This window comes from Lissotriton vulgaris, chromosome 2_2, assembly GCF_964263255.1.
Source record: "Lissotriton vulgaris chromosome 2_2, aLisVul1.2, whole genome shotgun sequence".
Classification (NCBI taxonomy): Eukaryota; Metazoa; Chordata; class Amphibia; order Caudata; family Salamandridae; genus Lissotriton; species Lissotriton vulgaris.
Window position 1 is genome coordinate 335,958,435 of NC_141688.1, and position 17,401 is coordinate 335,975,835.

Genomic DNA, 17,401 nt, shown 5'->3' on the forward strand with positions numbered 1-17,401 from the left:
CCTGGGGTATGGAGGCGGGACAGCGCCTCCTAATCGCTCTCCGGGCCGGCGACGGTGATTTTGAGGGGTAGGCTTCCTCGGGAATAAACTAATAAAACGGGGTGGCACCCGTTAGATAAATAAATAAAACGGGACTAAGCACAAATAAAAAGAAAGCGCTCCTAAGCGCTAGGGGGCACAAAAACAGCAGATAAGCGGGGTGGGCACCCACGCTGTAAATCAGCAGCCAGATGGGGGATCCTCTCGCTCTTCCCCAGCAGCGTGACGCTGCAGAAAACCTCCTGGAGCAAGTCAAGCTCCCCCAGGTGCTGCGAGGGAAATAAAGCGCTCCCAGGCGCTTGATGCCCAGAAGTCCAGGGCAAGTTACTGCAAAAAGTCCTTCAGGATGTGGGGGGGCAAGGCTACGCCCAGGATCCAGCTCACAGGGTCCTCCTAGACAGGAAGGCAATCCCCAGTGGCAGTCCTCCTGGTGCCCAGCAGCAGCAATAGGCCCCCCACAGCTTGGATCAGGAAGAGAACAACTTTCATGGGGACACAGACCCTTTTTATACAGATAAATCCTTTGTCTAAAAGTGCAGGCAAGGGGCGAACCAGATAAAACTAGTTCCTGAGCACTTTGTTTTGGCTCAGCCCCTCTGCCTATTCACAGGATGGGTAGGGTCATCAGTCGCACCACAGGGGGCGGAGCCAGCATTTTGTGGGGAAAGCCCAGCCCTATTCAGGTCCCAGGTGCACTCCTCCCCAGCCATCAGCATGCTAATCTCACCACTCACCACCGGGGCAGATCCATCCAGACTCCTGGAGCCAGGCTCACCAGCCAGCTCCAGCCAATCACATGCCAGCACACTCACTGCATACACACACCCATGTCTAGAAGTGGCACTTCCGCACTAGGCACATTCACATCGCACACATCATTGTGCAGCATTCAATCTCACGAGTCTCCACATACCAAACTCTCCATGCATCAGGAACTAACATGGACACATACATTTCCCATGCATTCCTATGGGAGGGCAGGCCAACCTCACTACACGCACTCAGAGTGCGCACGCACTTTCCACTGGGACACAGTGAAAGTGCGCAGAAGCCGCACCGAAAGCAAAAAGTTTAGTGGTGAACCTGCCAGAAGGGCCAAATCCAACACAACCCCCTTCCAGCCAAAACGCAGGGTAGACCAATCACCACCGCGAAGGGCTTCCCTGCTTGGGGCGATAGAACACGGACGTGGGCCCGCAACTGCAGGGACACCCTCCTGTTCTATGCCACGGTGAACCCATGGGGTTCCTTCTAAAACCGCTGTCTGGAACAACTGGGCTACCCCACTGGTACTCCCAAGCTGTCCGTGGCCAGGACTAGGCCCTGGGCCACCCAGGTGCCCCAGGTCCTTGCCTATTCACAGAGTGGGGGGTAGTAACCCCTGGCACATAGTATAAATTCTCCACTCTTCCTGTCTGTAAGACAGGGCTAGACTGCCACTGGTTCTCCAGCCTAGGGTCTACACCCTCAGACGGACCTGGAGTCTCAGGGAAGGCTCTCCTCCCCCTACCTCTTCTCCTAGGGTTCCTCCTCCTCCTGCGAGGGGTACCCTTAGAACGCCACTCTCCCAACCTAGGGTTTTACCCATCAGGTTGCACCGGGGTCAGAGGTGGGCTCTCCCAGCCTCTGCACCCCCTTGCAGAGTTCTGCACCCTCCCAACTAGAGTGGTACCCCTGGAAGATGAACCGGTCAGTTATTTCCTTAAGCATTTTCAGCTGTGTTTGACTGACCCTCGCAGCCTAGTAGCGCTTTGCTCGCGCAGCGCCACACTATTTTATTTAATTAATTAATTATTAGAGCGACCTTGCTGAGGCTGGCTGAATTAATATTGCTACACTGAGGCTGGTGTGTTTACTTACAATTAGCCTGCACACTCAGCGCTGTTGTGAATTTGCTGCCCCTGTCTCTATTAGCCTTTGACCCTCCATTTTGTTGTTTGTTTCCCCTGGTCCGCCCCTCCTCCCGCCACCGCCTCCCAGCTGCTGCCCCTCCCACGCTCCGCCCCCTCCACTATCCATTTATGACCAATGTCCCAACGCGCAGCGTCCACGCGCAGCGGTCGCGCCCCAGTTGCGCCGAAGGTGCGCCAAAGGTAAGCCCGTCTACGCCCGTCCGCGCCTGGACCGTGCCCAGCGCCAGACCCCCTGGTTCCCGTAATGCCCAGCCTACTCGCATCACCTACGATGCCACCACCCTCCTAGCCCTTAACCCCGGCCGATCCCCCAACTGCGCCCAAGCCGCTCCTGGACACACTCATGGACCCTTCTCTTGCAACTCCTGCAAGTTCGACGGCACCAAAACCAACTCCTCATCCACCAACACCATACAGAGACCTGACACCAACAACCTTAAATGCATCCTGCTCAATACCCGCTCAGTCCACAGACACGCCATCGACCTCTGGAATCTACTAGACACCATCTCACCAGACGTCGCCTTCCTAACAGAAACTTGGATGAATGCCTCTTCAGCCCCAGACATCACCATTGCCATCCCGGAAGGATACAAGATCATCCGCAAGGACCGCATCAAGCAAACAGGAGGAGGCATCGCTATCGTCCATAAGAATTCCATCCGCATCTCAACCAGCTCTGACGCCAACCTTGCCAGCGCCGAACACCTCCACTTCCAGATCCACACCGACTCCAAGACCACACTCAGAGGCACCCTCCTCTACCGGCCTCCAGGACCCCGTGCACAATTCAGGGACGACATCACTGACTTTATCACCCCACACGACCTCCCCTCCGAGGACTACATTCTATTGGGAAACTTCAATTTTCACCTGGAAAAGAGCAATGACAGCAGCACCACCACCCTTCTGGACAATCTCGCCAACCTCGGACTCAAACAACTTGTCACTACCCCCACCCACAATGCAGGTCACACACTCGACCCTATCTTCACCTCCAGCAAACATGTCTCCTTCTGTCACACCACAGCTCTCCATTGGACGGACCACAGCTGCGTTCACTTTATCTACAAGAAGACCACAACCCACAACCATCCTCAACCTACTATGCGAAGAAACTGGAACAAAATCACCATCGATCAGATCTCCTCATCTCTTCTTCAAAACCCCCCTGCCCACTCCTCAAACCCCGACCAAGCAGCAATTAACCTCTCCCAATGGCTATCCAACAGCGCCGACATCCTAGCACCGTTGAAAAAACGTCAAATCAAACTAGGCAGCAAAAACGCCTCCTGGTTCAACGACGATCTTAAGAAATCGAAGAAACTCTGTCGCTCCCCTGAGAAGGCCTGGAAAAAAGACCCAAACACCAGCACCAGGGACGCCTTCAAAAACGCCACCCGCATACACCACCAACTCATCCGGTCTGCCAAGAAAGCCGCATTCAAAGACCGACTAGATAACAACGCCCACAACAGCAAGGAATTATTCAACATCGTCAAAGAATTTACCAACCCATCAGCCAACTCCAACGACATCACCCCCTCCCAAGCCCTCTGCGACTCCCTAGCTTCCTTCTTCCACAACAAAATCGCAGACATCCATAACAGCTTCGACAACCGACCCGGAGACCAGCCCACCCAACCTTCTGCAGGACCTTCACCCCCCTTGAACATCCTTAACGACTGGAACCCAATCTCTACCGAGGACACCATCCGCCTGATGAACTCCATCCACCCTGGATCCCCCACAGACCCTTGCCCTCACCACATCTTCAACAAAGCAGACTCCATCATAGCACCACACCTCCGAGATGTCATCAACTGCTCCCTCAACTCCGCCACCTTCCCGGAAAGCTGGAAACACGCAGAACTTAGCGCCCTTCTGAAAAAACCCACAGCGGACCCCACCGAACTCAAAAACTACTGCCCCATCTCGCTTCTTCCATTCCCGGCCAAAGTCATCGAGAAAGCTGTCAACAACCAGCTCGCCACCTTCCTCGAAGCCAACAAATCCCTCGACTCCTCACAGTCTGGCTTCCGAGCTAAACACAGCACCGAGACCGCACTTATCGCAGCAACAGACGACATTCGAACTCTACTGGACAATGGAGACACAGTCGCCCTCATCCTCCTCGACCTCTCCGCTGCCTTCGACACAGTCTGTCATAGCACCCTCCTGCAACGCCTCAGAAACGTCGGAATCCAAGGAAAAGCACTGGAATGGATCACCTCGTTCCTCACCGGAAGAACCCAGAGAGTCCGCCTCCCACCATTCAAGTCAGAGGCCTCTGAAGTCATCTGCGGCGTGCCACAAGGATCGTCACTCAGCCCCACCCTCTTCAACGTATACATGAGCCCCCTCGCGACCATCGCACGACAACACAACCTCAACATCATCTCCTACGCTGACGACACTCAACTGATCCTTTCACTCACCAAAGACCCTAACACCGCCAAAACTCAATTTACACGAAGGAATAAAAGAAGTAGCTGAGTGGATGAAGCACGCCGTCTGAACTGAACTCAGACAAAACAGAAGTCCTCATCTTAGGCACCTCCCCCTCCACCTGGGATGACTCTTGGTGGCCAGAGGCCCTTGGAAAAGCACCCATCCCGACGGACCACGCACGGAACTTGGGCGTCATCCTGGGCTCCTCACTCTCGATGACCAGACAAGTCAACGCCGTTTCATCATCTTGCTTCAACATCCTTCGCATGCTCAAAAAAACATTTCGCTGGATCCCCACCGAAACTAGAAAAACGGTCACCCACGCACTGGTCACAAGCCGCCTGGACTACGGAAACACCCTATACGCCGGTACCACCGCAAAACTCCAGAAAAAACTCCAACGCATCCAGAACGCATCAGCCAGACTCATACTAGACATCCCGCGTAAAGAACACATCTCTGGTCACCTGAAAAACCTCCACTGGCTCCCCGTAAATAAGAGGATTACTTTCCGCCTCCTAACCCACGCACACAAAGCACTTTACGAACTTGGACCCGAATGCCTTAACACACGACTGTCCTTCTACACCCCCTCCCGACAGCTACGATCCTCCAACCAAGCCCTTGCTGCTGTACCTCGTATCAACAAAACTACGATGGGTGGTAGATCCTTCTCCTACCTGGCAGCTAAAACCTGGAACTCACTTCCCACTCACCTTCGCCTTACTCAGAACCACCTAGCATTCAGAAAGCAACTCAAAACTTGGATATTCGACAAGTAATTCCCCACCCTTTCTCAAGCGCCTTGAGACCCTATGGGTATGTAGCGTGCTATATAAATCTCTTGACTTGACTTGACTTGACTTGACACTGATTACAGTCGTCCTTCCCTCCAGGTCAGGTGGATCCTGAACCTGGCCTCCCAACCTTTGGTCTAAAACCTCTGGCGGAATAATTGCCTGCACTCCAGGACTTCTGGGGACTTACACACCATCCCCCTGAGGCTGACATATGACTCATGTGTCGTATGACTGTCTGTCTGGCGCAGATCTCCCGTACCCTGTCCACATGACAGTGCGTAAAGATCCCCCAGAACAGAAGTGGTGTCATCCTGGTCACTACACGGGAACTTAGCCCAACTGGGTAGTCCCTGACCCACTGGTTCTTCCAATGGGGAACTCATCCCCCAATCACTCCTCACTTCAGACTCCTGTGCCCTCCCAACTGGAGTAGCACTGGAACCACTGGAGCTCTGTTTACAGATGCTCCAGGTTCTCTACACACTAGGAGATCCTCCTCAAATGGACTAACAGGTCAGCCTAAGCAGCACCCCAACCTGGTGTTCCCTAAAGAAACCACCCAGGTTCTGAAGTAGGGCTTTGGGCATCTGGGGACTCTCAGCCTCCCACTCACTCCAGCTCCACTGAGACAGGTAGTCAGGCCCTACACTCCCCTCGCTATACTGGATCTAGCTGGGCTACACTGAGCCTCTTCCACCACGCTGGGCTGGAAGATCCCTGGCCCACTACTTTTGGAGTCACTCACCAATGACTCCTCAGAACCTCTAGCACTTTCCCGGCGCTCTGCTTCCTTTGCCAGGTTCCAAGGACAAAAGTATCCAAACCTCATCAGGTGCTGGCGCAACTCTGGACAACAAACACTGAGCAACTGCTCTTTGAGAAACATATTCACTACTCTGTCCCTCTCATCGTCCGGGTTTAGCCGCCAGCCAATCCTCCATTGCCTCAGAACAGTCATCCACAAAATACCCCCACTCCTGGTGAGGTGGTTTCCTAAGGTTCTTGAACTTCAACCTGTTCTCCTCCTCTTGGGAAACAGGTTCTATACTCGGGGAACTAGGAATGGGACTTCTTGTATGGGACTCTATATAGCTGCCACCCCTGGACTCAACCCGCCCTGGGGAGTCCAGAAAATTAAAACTGCGCGCAGGGGATAGTCTACCCTCCACAGGTAATTTCTCTCTGGTTAAGGCCCTCTCAGCCTCCTCTATCCTCTCCTGCGCTAAGACCCTCTCAGTCTCTAGCTGTTGCTTCTTAACACCCAGCTGCGCCATAGCCTGGGCATGCTCTAACTTGAGCTTTTCTAAAGCCAGCTGGTGCTCCCTTTCTTTCCTCCTATCTTCCTACTCCTCTGGGGACAGGGAAAGGGATGAGGCGCTGCCTCCTACACTGGACTCAGCAAGGGACTCCCTATCTATGCGGTCTTCACTTTCTACTGGCGTCCAGGTACTGTCATCTTCTCCCTCTTCTTCAGAATCTTAAGGGCTCCCCACAGACCCACCACCCTCATGGCATGAGGCCCGGGCCCTTTCATCACTGCACTAAAGATCCCATTGACCCTTTTGCCATAGGATCAGGCTGTTCCTAAGTTTGGACTAAGTGCCTGACTCATCCACCCCTATGTCTCTCTCTTCACAGAACCTTACCAACTCTCCCATACTGTATCTAAATAGATCACAGAAATCAAAAGCAGGCTCCATTTTGGCGGACGTTCTTGATAAAAGTTTGACACAGGGAACCTAGGGGTCTGAGCTTAAAACAGGAGTACACAATTCACAAAGGATTCAGCAAGCTCCCTATCCCAGAGAACTCAGTCACTTGTCTAGCGCCCCACACCATTCATTCACACACAACCCCCCCCTCGGACTGGTAAGGCAGTTTCTACCACCCCTGATTTCTCAACCTCACCACACGTGACACAGGTACCAAACTCTGGGAGCGGGGTGGGAAACAAATGTACTGGACACTATTTGAAAATGACACTTTTAGGAGAAGAAATACTCGAAATTAAAAAACAATTATCCCCAAAATGTGGTCATCTAAAAAGCAGAGTTTTGTAGTGCGGCGAGTTGCCACTGCGGTACAGCGCTTACGCAAATCCTTATCCTCACCGCTGCCGCCAATGTTAGAAATGGGATCTCTGGCTGGCTGGGGCTCACGTCAAACCCAGTCAGAGACAACCACTCTAAGTCAGGGCAAGGGAGTTACACGTCAAGAAAACCCCTGCTCACCCCCTTGGTAATGTGACACGAGCAGTAAGGCTAAACTCGGAGGCTATGTAAGTTAAGCGTTTGCGCGCGCACTCAGCAACAACACCCAAGGCCCACCAAAAAGGAAACTCCACACAAGGTTATATATAAAAAAGCCTTTGTATTGTACCAAACACATTAGATAAAAACACATACTTTACAATGTGCCAACAGGCATGGCAGAATTTACAGGGGATATGTACAGGACAGGGCCAAATGGACCACTGTCAGGAATAGGCACTTTTAGCACTAGAATACTTGTTAGTATTAGAACTTAGAACATAGAATATAAAATCACTGTAGCACAAAATAGGAAATAGAGCGCACAACCAGTAATCACTGGTAACATGTAAGTACAACCTAAGCAACCCTAACCACATTAGAAGAATATTACGCAGGGAACTAGGACCTCACTAGCAACACCTGTACTAGAAAGAACAACCACCTAAGTATCACTATACATTTAGGGGTATAGGCATGAAAACTTTACACATGATGCATGACAACACATTCAGAGGTGTAGGGAAAAACACATGATGCATAAACATACTTTCAGCGGTGTAGGGAAACGCACATGACGCATAACAACACATTCAGAGGTGCAGGAAAACATGATGCATAAAAACATTCAGAGGTGCAGGAAAACACATGATGCATAAAAACATTCAGAGGTGCAGGAAGAACAATTGCGCAGAAATCACATAAGCCACAACCTGTGACCGTCCCCAGGCCAACTGACCTCTCTGGGGCTAGGATACCCTGTGTCCCAATGTCAGGAGGCCTAAACAGAGCAGCTGCCCACTAAGTGCTGGGCAGCTGTAGGGATAATGAGATCAACACGTTGGAGCCTCGCAGGCTCTGGCCACCAAAACACTTGTGGCCCCATGAGCCTCGCTGGGCTCAAGAACAACTGTGGGGCCAGGTGGGAGCAGCCTGCTGCCTTCCGGGGCCGCTCTACCAATTCAAAATGCCCCCAAAGACATTGGAGTCCCTCTCGTGGGACTCGAAGTTGAATTGTGCCACGGAGCCTCTCGTGCGCTCTAAATAAGAATGCCCCAGGTCGTTGGAGTCCCTCGTGGGGGACTCAAAATAAACAAATGTGCCCTGAGCCTCTCGTGGGCTCAAAATAGCAAAATGCCCCCGAGCCTCTCAGGGCTCAATCAGGAATTCCCCCGAGGTTGGAGCAGCCCGCAACGGCGGGCCCGCTCAGAACAGGAGCCGGGTTGGGACCGGGCCCTCTGTTACCCCCGTGGAGCCTCCACCAGCCCTCCGTGACTCACCGGGTGGTTACGGAGACTCTGCTTCTCTTTCAGCCTCCTTCTCTTCCTGCACCGCGGAGGCTGCAGGCGGGGTTATCCGGCAGTGGGGGCTAGCTCCGACAATGCGCCTCGGCCCCCCCTCAACCACGGGGCTGCAGCGTCTGTGGGGAGCCTCAGAAGCTCCAAGCGGCGGCAACCTTCTCCCACACTGGGCTCCCGCCGGCTTCCGGTTCGGGGCCAAGCACTTCCGGGTCGTGACTGCGGTAACCAATCGCAGCGCAGCCCTGGGGTACGGAGGCGGGACAGCGCCTCCTAATCGCTCTCCTTGCCAGCGGCGGTGATTTTGAGGGGTAGGCTTCCTCGGGAATTAAATAATAAAACGGGGTGGCACCTGTTATATAAATAAATAAAACGGGACTAAGCACAAATAAAAAGAAAGCGCTCCTAAGCGCTAGGGGGCACAAAAACGGCAGATAAGCGGGGTGGACACCTGCGCCATAAATCAGAAGCCAGAGGGGGGATCCTCTCGCTCTTCCCCAGCAGCGCGACGCTGGAGAGAACCTCCTGGAGGGAAATAAAACGCTCCCAGGCACTTGATTCCCAGACGTCCAGGGCAAGTTACGGCAAAAAGTTGTTTAGGATGTGGGGGGGGGGGGGGCAAGGCTGGGCCCAGGATCCAGCTCACAGGGTCCTCTTAGACAGGGAGGCAATCCCCAGTGGCGGTCCTTCTGGCATCCAGCAGCAGCAGCAGGCCCCCCTCAGCTTGGATCAGGAAGAGAACAACTTTCCTGGGGACACAGCCCCTTTTTATACAGATAAATCCTTTGTCTAAAGGTGCAGGCAAGGTGCGAACCAGATACAACTGGTTCCTGAGCACTTTATTTTGGCTCAGCCCCTCTGCCTATTCACAGGATAGGTAGGGTCATCAGTCACACCACAGGGGGCGGAGCCAGCATTGTGTGGGGAAAGCCCAGCCCTATTCAGGTCCCCGGTGCACTCCTCCCCAGCCATCAGCATGCTAATCTCAATACTCACTACCGGGGCAGACCCATTCAGACTCCTGGAGCCAGGCTCACCAGCCAGCTCCAGCCAATCACGTTCCAGCACACTCACTGCACACGCACACCCACGTCGAGAAGTGGCACTTCCACACTAGACACATTCACGCCGCACACATCATTGCACAGCATTCAATTTCACGAGTCCGCACATACCAAACTCGCACCTGCAGTCCCCACGCATCAGGAACTAACATGGACACATACATTCCCCATGCATTCCTTTGGGAGGGCAGGCCAACCTCACTACACGCACTTTCCACTGGGACACAGTGAAAGTGCGCAGAAGCCGAAAATCACTAGCACAGGGTCACCACCGAAAGCAAAAAGTTTAGGGGTGAACCTGCCAGAAGGGCCAAGTCCAGCAGTATCCAATATAAAAATAATTCTACAAAGAGCTGCACTTCAACTGGTGGTTACTAGATGTCCCTAACGAGTCAATTGCAAATGCTTGAGGAAAGGGTTTCAATGGTTTTGCATTTGACTCGTGAGGGACATCTAGTAATGACTATTGGAACTGCAGCTTGATGTAAGAATAATTTCAATGCATTTGCATTTGACTTGTGAGGGACATTTAGTACCGACTCTGTGAACTGCAGCTCTTTGTAGAATTATTTTGATATTGGATACTATAATATTCACTGCCCACTGCTAATCTCGTCCTATAATGCTTTGCCGGGCCTTTGGTTGGGATTGTTTTTTGCCAATAACTGTGCTAGGGGTGGTCCTAAGAGGATGGGACCACCACCGAATCGTTCATCAAGATATGCTTTTTGTGTTCAAGGCATCTGCTTGGTCCTCTCCCTAGGTTAGGGTGGATCCCAAAATCATCACCTCTCTCATTGCCTAATATTTTAATTCAAAAAGTTCACTTTTGTGAAATGGTTAAATGCTTTTTAGCATGTAAAATTGCTTGATCAAAGCATCTGTGGATGTTGTTGACTTCCCTGCAACGCTACGTGATTAAGCACAGTTTTTGTATTGTGTTACGTGCGGAGTGTGAATTAGTACAATCTGCTATGCCCAGGGTTACTAAATATGTTGAATGAGGTGAGACACGCTGCCCCCCCAGGGACCTCCACCCCAGGGCTACAAAGTAGATGGGAGGGGGTCCGTGTAGCCCCCCATCCAGGAGCCCTCCCTTGCCCTGGGGACCACCACCTCCCGGGCCAGCTCCAGCAATGTCAAGGGGTTCCCACCCCGATACCTTGCAGTTTACTATGGCCTGGGGGAGCACTGCTCCTGACATAGCAAATTCTGGGCTGCTTTGTGGGAGGATGTGGTCCATGAGGCATTATCGTACCGGGGATGTGGGCTTTGCAGGCCCCCCTACCCATAAAAAAAATAGGATAAGGCCTGGTCTGGGATAGGGGGGCTGCTAGACCCCCCTCCCTTCACAATAAAAAAATTGTTTAAAACGTATTAGTGCCCCGAGGAATGCGGTCCCTGGGGTCAAATATGGCCTGGGGAGGGGGGCCGCTTGCTAAAGCTCTCTTAAAAAAAGACATTAAAAAAATTGTCTCACCCCAGGGGATAGGGTACCTGGGTCTGAAATTGGTGTGGGGAGGGGGGTGCACAGGGCCCCCCTCCTGTTTATCAATAATTATATATACATAGGCCTAGCCCTGGGGCTGAAATTGGCCACAAAGCTGGCCACTTTCACTCTTCTGTACATAAATTGTAATGTGTGCATCATTTTGTCTTCACTAGGGAAAGTACCTCTCACGTGTTATTGAAATATAAATGAAAAGGGGTCAGGCCCAGAGGATGGGGTGCCCAGGGCCCAAAAGCGGGAAGGGGGGGCAAACAGCCCCTTATCCAACATTTTTTTAAAAAGGGAAGCCAGCAACTCATCATTGGCCCTGTCCCCTTTCTCCACCACTCTGCAACGGGTCTCCTGGTGCACTCTTGGTTTGGGGATGAAGTTCCCTTCCCTGCTGAGGATCCTTAGGGGCCAACTAGCCCACCTGGACCCTCCAGTTAGTCCTGCAAAGTGGGATTGCTGAGGGGTCTTAGGGAATTAAAGACCTACCTCCGGTTCAGTTCACAAACTGAACATATGAACTAACCAGAAAAACCTGGGGGTCTACTCGATTCCTACCAGTCTACAGAAAGTCTGACTGCAGTGATTATGAACTACTATCTACACAAAGAGAGTTGCAGAGTAAGAAAGGACCCTTATGAGTGGTTGGATTCCCATCAAACACGTAACCTTGATCAGACTTATCATCTGGGTTTCCATCCTTCCATCCACTTACCCTCTTATTCATAGAGGGGTCAGCTGTGGATTATGTCATAAAGGGGTCTAAAGAAGAGACCAAGAAAAACCTATCAGGTATACACGGACCCTGAAAGAAGTGGTCCATTCTAATAATGGAAAGTGAGAATATTGAATGCACTGCAAAAAGTGAAATTTAAAAAGGATTTATAGCAGAAAAATATCTTTATTAGGGTATCTGTTATAATCCTCGATTAAAAACAGTGCATAAATGCAGTTTCATATATCACTGCCTAATTATATGGTCATCATGTTTCAGCCTTAGTGAACAAGGTGTCCGTTCTGACAAGACACTAACACGACCCTTTAGTTATACTCTGTGATGCCTCTGCGATTTAGTAACCGAGAAATGCTGACCTGGGAATGCGTCTTGAAACCAGCAGATTCATGCCTGGTTCTGCTATGTAGATACAAAGGCAATAATAGTCTTGGCGGAGCTTTGCCATACTTTCTCTATCAGTTAAAATGATGTTATGCAGCGAGATCCTTCAGTGCTGTACTGAGAAGGTTTGGTTTTTCTAGCACACTGTGAACAAGGTGTCCGTACTGCCAAGACACGAATATAACCCTCTGTTAGACGGACCGGGAGGGTCGGCCGAGATTACGGGGAGAGGTCTCCAGGGAGAGCCGTCTCCAACGACTGTACAGATAAGTAACTTCCCCCCCACAGACGGACACCACACAAGATTGAAGGTTAACGAGACTTTATATGCACTTCTTAGGTTACGTTGATATAATACAAGGAGGTCTGGACTCAGGGGTCCCCTCGGTTCTGATCTCTGGTTGAGGAAAAGGGTAGCGGGACAGTCTTAGTTACCAATGAGTTCAATAGCTCTCAATCCTCGAGCTCGGCGTGGCTGCTGATCGGGCCGTGGAGGAGCCAAGCAGGTCCCGAGATGGATGAAGGGTGGTCGGCGGGCCGTGGAGAAGCCAAGCAGGTCCCGATATGGATGAAGGATGGTCGACGGGCCGTGGAGAAGCCAAGCAGGTCCCGATGCAGATGACAGTTACAACGGTCCGCGGCCTCGCCAGCAGATCCGGACGACGGTGAAGGATGAAGGTTACGACGGCTGTGGCAGCGCCAACAGGCAGGATGATGGTGCACAGGACAGAGCTACGGCAGCGCCAGTAGTCCGTCCAGGATGAGTTCTTCTTTCGTCTCTCGACTCCAAGATACAACTGCCTTCCTGTTCTGGAGCTGCCCCAGTTATAGGGCTGGCGTGCTTTGATGTCCGGACCCTCGCACTTGGAGGTCGGGAGGTCCGGGATGAGGGAGTCCAGACACCCAGCAGGGGGGTGGAGCCAGCGCCCGGGGAGGCGATGGGCGAGCGGCACTGGCCGGGGGAGAACCATCGACACCTCTTTCTCCCATTGACTGGCCAAGTAGCTCGCTCGCCTCCTGGGTGGAGGGTGGTGCCGGAATGTCTGAGGCCGGGCTAGGCCCAGGGTTGAGGTCGATCGGGGGCCAGGCGGCCTCGTGGCGAAGTGTCCAAGATGGCGGCCCGGGCTGGGCGCGTGGGTCGGCCGTGGATCGGACCCACGAGGTTATCATGCTCGAGGGCAGGTGTCCCTGAGGGGACGTAGGACGTGCAATGGTGGTGTGTGGTGCTTGTATGACTGGCTCGGGCTTGGTCGAGCCGGGGGAGAGCGGCCCGTCATGTGGCCTGTCCAACATGCGTCCCCCCCAGCTGAAGGCGGGGAGAGTTACCCATCCTCTTGGGGACTCTCTTCGTCGAGGCGGAAAAACCGGGACAGGCCATCCGCGTTGGCGTGGTCAGACCCAGGCCGGTGTTCAACGGTAAAGTCCATACCTTGCAAGGAGATGGACCAGCGTAGCAGTTTTGGGTTTTCCCCCCGCATATGCATCAACCACTGCAGGGGTCGGTGGTCAGTCTGCACCCGGAAGTGGGTGCCAAAAAGGTAGGGTCGGAGCTTCTTGAGGGCCCATACCACAGCGAAGGCTTCCCTCTCTATGGTGCTCCAGCGTTGCTCCCGTGGTAGGAGTCTCCGGCTGATGAAGGCCACCGGTTGATCAAGGCCTTCGGTGTTCACCTGGGACAGGACCGCCCCAATGCCCTGGTCGGAGGCATCCGTCTGGACGACGAACTCCCGGCTGTAGTCTGGGGCCTGGAGTACAGGAGCGGAACACATGGCGGCCTTTAGCTGTTCGAAGGCCGCTTGACACTCTGGGGTCCAGTTCACCTTCTTGGGCTGATTTTTCGACGTGAGTTCGGTGAGAGGCCCTACGATGGTACCATAGTCTTTCACGAACCTTCGGTAGTAGCCCGTGAGGCCCAGGAAGGCTCGCACCTCAGTTTGAGTGTTAGGGGGTTGCCAGTTCTGGATGGCGGCAATTTTCAGTTGAAGAGGGGCCACTAGACCGCTTCCCACTTGGTGTCCGAGGTAGGTCACTGACCCTTGTCCAATTTGACATTTGCTGGCCTTGATCGTGAGGCCAGCTCGCTGAAGGGCTTGCAACACTGCTTGGAGGTGGTGGAGGTGCTCGGTCCAGTGGTGGCTGTACACAGCGATGTCGTCCAGGTAGGCGGCGCTGAACTCTTCGAGCCCCGCCAGGACCTGATTGACGAGCCGTTGGAACGTCGCTGGGGCATTTTTCATGCCGAAGGGCATGACCGTGAAGTGATAGTGGCCATCGGGGGTGGAGAAGGCAGAACGTTCTTGTGCTCGGGGTGTGAGGCCGATCTGCCAATATCCTGCCGTTAGATCGAAGATGCTGAGGTAGCGGGCAGCGCCCATTCGGTCGACCAGTTCATCTGCCCGGGGGATGGGGTGTGCGTCCGTTCTGGTGACTTCATTCAGGCCCCGGTAGTCGACACAGAACCGGAGTTCGGGTGTGGTTCCGGGGGCGGCTGCTTTGGGGACCAGTACGACCGGGCTGGCCCATGGACTGTCGGAGGGCTCGATGACCCCGAGCGTGAGCATCTTAGTTACTTCCGCCTGGATGCAGGCCCGTACCCGATCAGGTACGCGGTAGGCCCGGTGGCGGATAGGAGGGCTGTCTCCGGTGTCCACATCGTGCACACACCAGGAAGTGACACCTGGGGTGAGGGAGAACAGGCTGGCAAACCGTGATAGGAGGGCTTGGCACTCTTGGCGTTGTTCCTGGGAGAGGGTCTCCGAGAGTCGGACCCCATCCACGGAGCCGTCTTGCTCCTGGGTCCGCAAGAGGTCAGGGAGAGGCTCGGAGTCGTCCTCAACCCCGTTGTCTGTGGCCATCAAGAGGCTGAGTTCTGTTCGTGCAAAGTGGGGTTTCAGTCTGTTGGTGTGGAGGACTCGGAGCGGATTCCGGGCGGACTCCATATCGATCAGATAGGTGGCGGGTCCCTTGCGCTCGATTACTTTGAAGGGTCCCGTCCATTTGTCTTGGAGAGCGCACGGTTCTGTGGGGGACATTACCCAGACCTGTTGCCCCGGCTCGAATTCAATAGATGAGGCGTTCTGGTCATACCATCTCTTCATGTCCTCTTGACTGGCCTCTAGGTTGGCTTTCGCTAGGTCTCTGAACCGCTGGGACTGGTTGCGGAGGGTGAGGAGGTACCGGAAGACATCTGGAGGACTCTTGGCCGGAGGCAACTCCCAGCCTTCTTTGATCAGGCTGAGTGGCCCCCGTACTGGGTGCCCATAGAGCAGCTCGAATGGGCTGAAGCCTAGGGACTTCTGTGGGACCTCCCGGTAGGCGAAGAGGAGGCACGGCAGTAGCACGTCCCACTGGCGACGGAGGGGTTCTTCCAATCCCCCGATCATCCCTTTTAGAGTGCGATTGAACCGCTCAACAAGTCCGTTTCCTTGGGGGTGATAGGGGGTCGTGAAGCGGTAGGTGACCCCACACTGTTGCCAGAGGGACTTCATGTATTTGGAAATAAAGTTCGTGCCTCTGTCACTGACGACTTCTCGGGGGAACCCCACACGGGAGAAGATCCCCATCAGGGCCCTGCCGACCACTGGGGCTGTGACGGTCCGGAGAGGAATAGCCTCAGGGTAGCGGGTGGCGTGGTCCACTAGTACTAGGATGAAGCGATGGCCTTGTCTTGTACGTGGGTCTAGGGGTCCCACAATGTCTATTCCGACCCTCTCAAATGGGGTCGTGACTACGGGAAAGGGTTGCAGGGGGGCCTTTAATTTGCGGCCGCTCTTCCCACTGGCTTGGCACGTGGGGCAAGATCGGCAATGCTGGTGCACATCGTTTCTCATTTTTGGCCAGAAGAAGTGGGTCACTAGGCGGCTGTAGGTTTTATCTTGTCCCAGGTGCCCTGCCAGGGGGACATCGTGGGCCAGATTTAGCAGGAAGTCTCTAAAGCGGAGTGGCACCACTAGTACTCGGTTGGCCCCCAGCTCGGCGATTCGTTGCTCGCTGTACAGTAGGTCATTGTCCCAGTAGACCCAATGAGTTCCGGAGGTATCCCCTGCGCTTTGGGCGAGCGCTTGTTGTCGGAGTCCCTCAAGGGAGGGACAGGTCTTCTGCTCCTGACGAAATTGTTCTTGTGTGGGCCCCCCTTCTTGAGCCCACTGGTCGAGATTAGCAAGGTCGGAAGGTTGAGCAGGTTCGAGGGGGATGCCCTGGTCGGGGGTCTCGGCGGGGGCGACCGGAGGCGGAGGCGCCGGCCATTCTGGTTCTTCCGGGTGATGGTTGGCACGGGCGGCCATAGACCGGGTGGTGACGCACGCCCAGTCTGGGACGCCCAACATCCCCAAGTGTTCTTTTCGCTCCACGGCTGCCCACGGGGAGCTTTCCAGGTCATTTCCGAGGAGGCAGTCCACGGGGGCGTCGTCTCGGACCGTTACTTTCAACATGCCGGAGACCCCTCCCCACTCAAAGGGGACGCAGGCCATCCGACACAGACTCTCCGAGTTGTCGGCTGATCGTACAGGGCAGAGAATGTTCGGTAGATATTGTTCTGGGGTCACCAGATGACAGCGGACGGCTGTCACACTGGCCCCGGTGTCTCGAAGGGCTTCGGCCCGTTGTCCATTGATGCTCACCCATTGGCTGTACTTCTGGGTGTTAGCGGGTAGGGGGACCCGCGGGACCATGTCTCTTCCCCCTAAGCACGCGAGAGTCATGGCGGCTGGCTCCCACCCTTGATACTCTTGCTCGTCTGTTTCTGGTTCCTCGGAGATCTGTTCTTCCCCTAGTGCCGCGGCGGCCACCTGGCGGGGTCTTGGGCTCGGATACTGCGGGCAGCTTGGGTCATTTGCATAGTGGCCTACTCGTTGGCATCGGTGACATGTAACATTGGCTCTGTATCCCGGTCGCGCCGGGGTGCTGCCCCGGTTGGCCGGGGGGGTGGTGCTGGTAGTGGGGGCGGCCGGAGTGTTGTCTCTTCCTCGTCCTT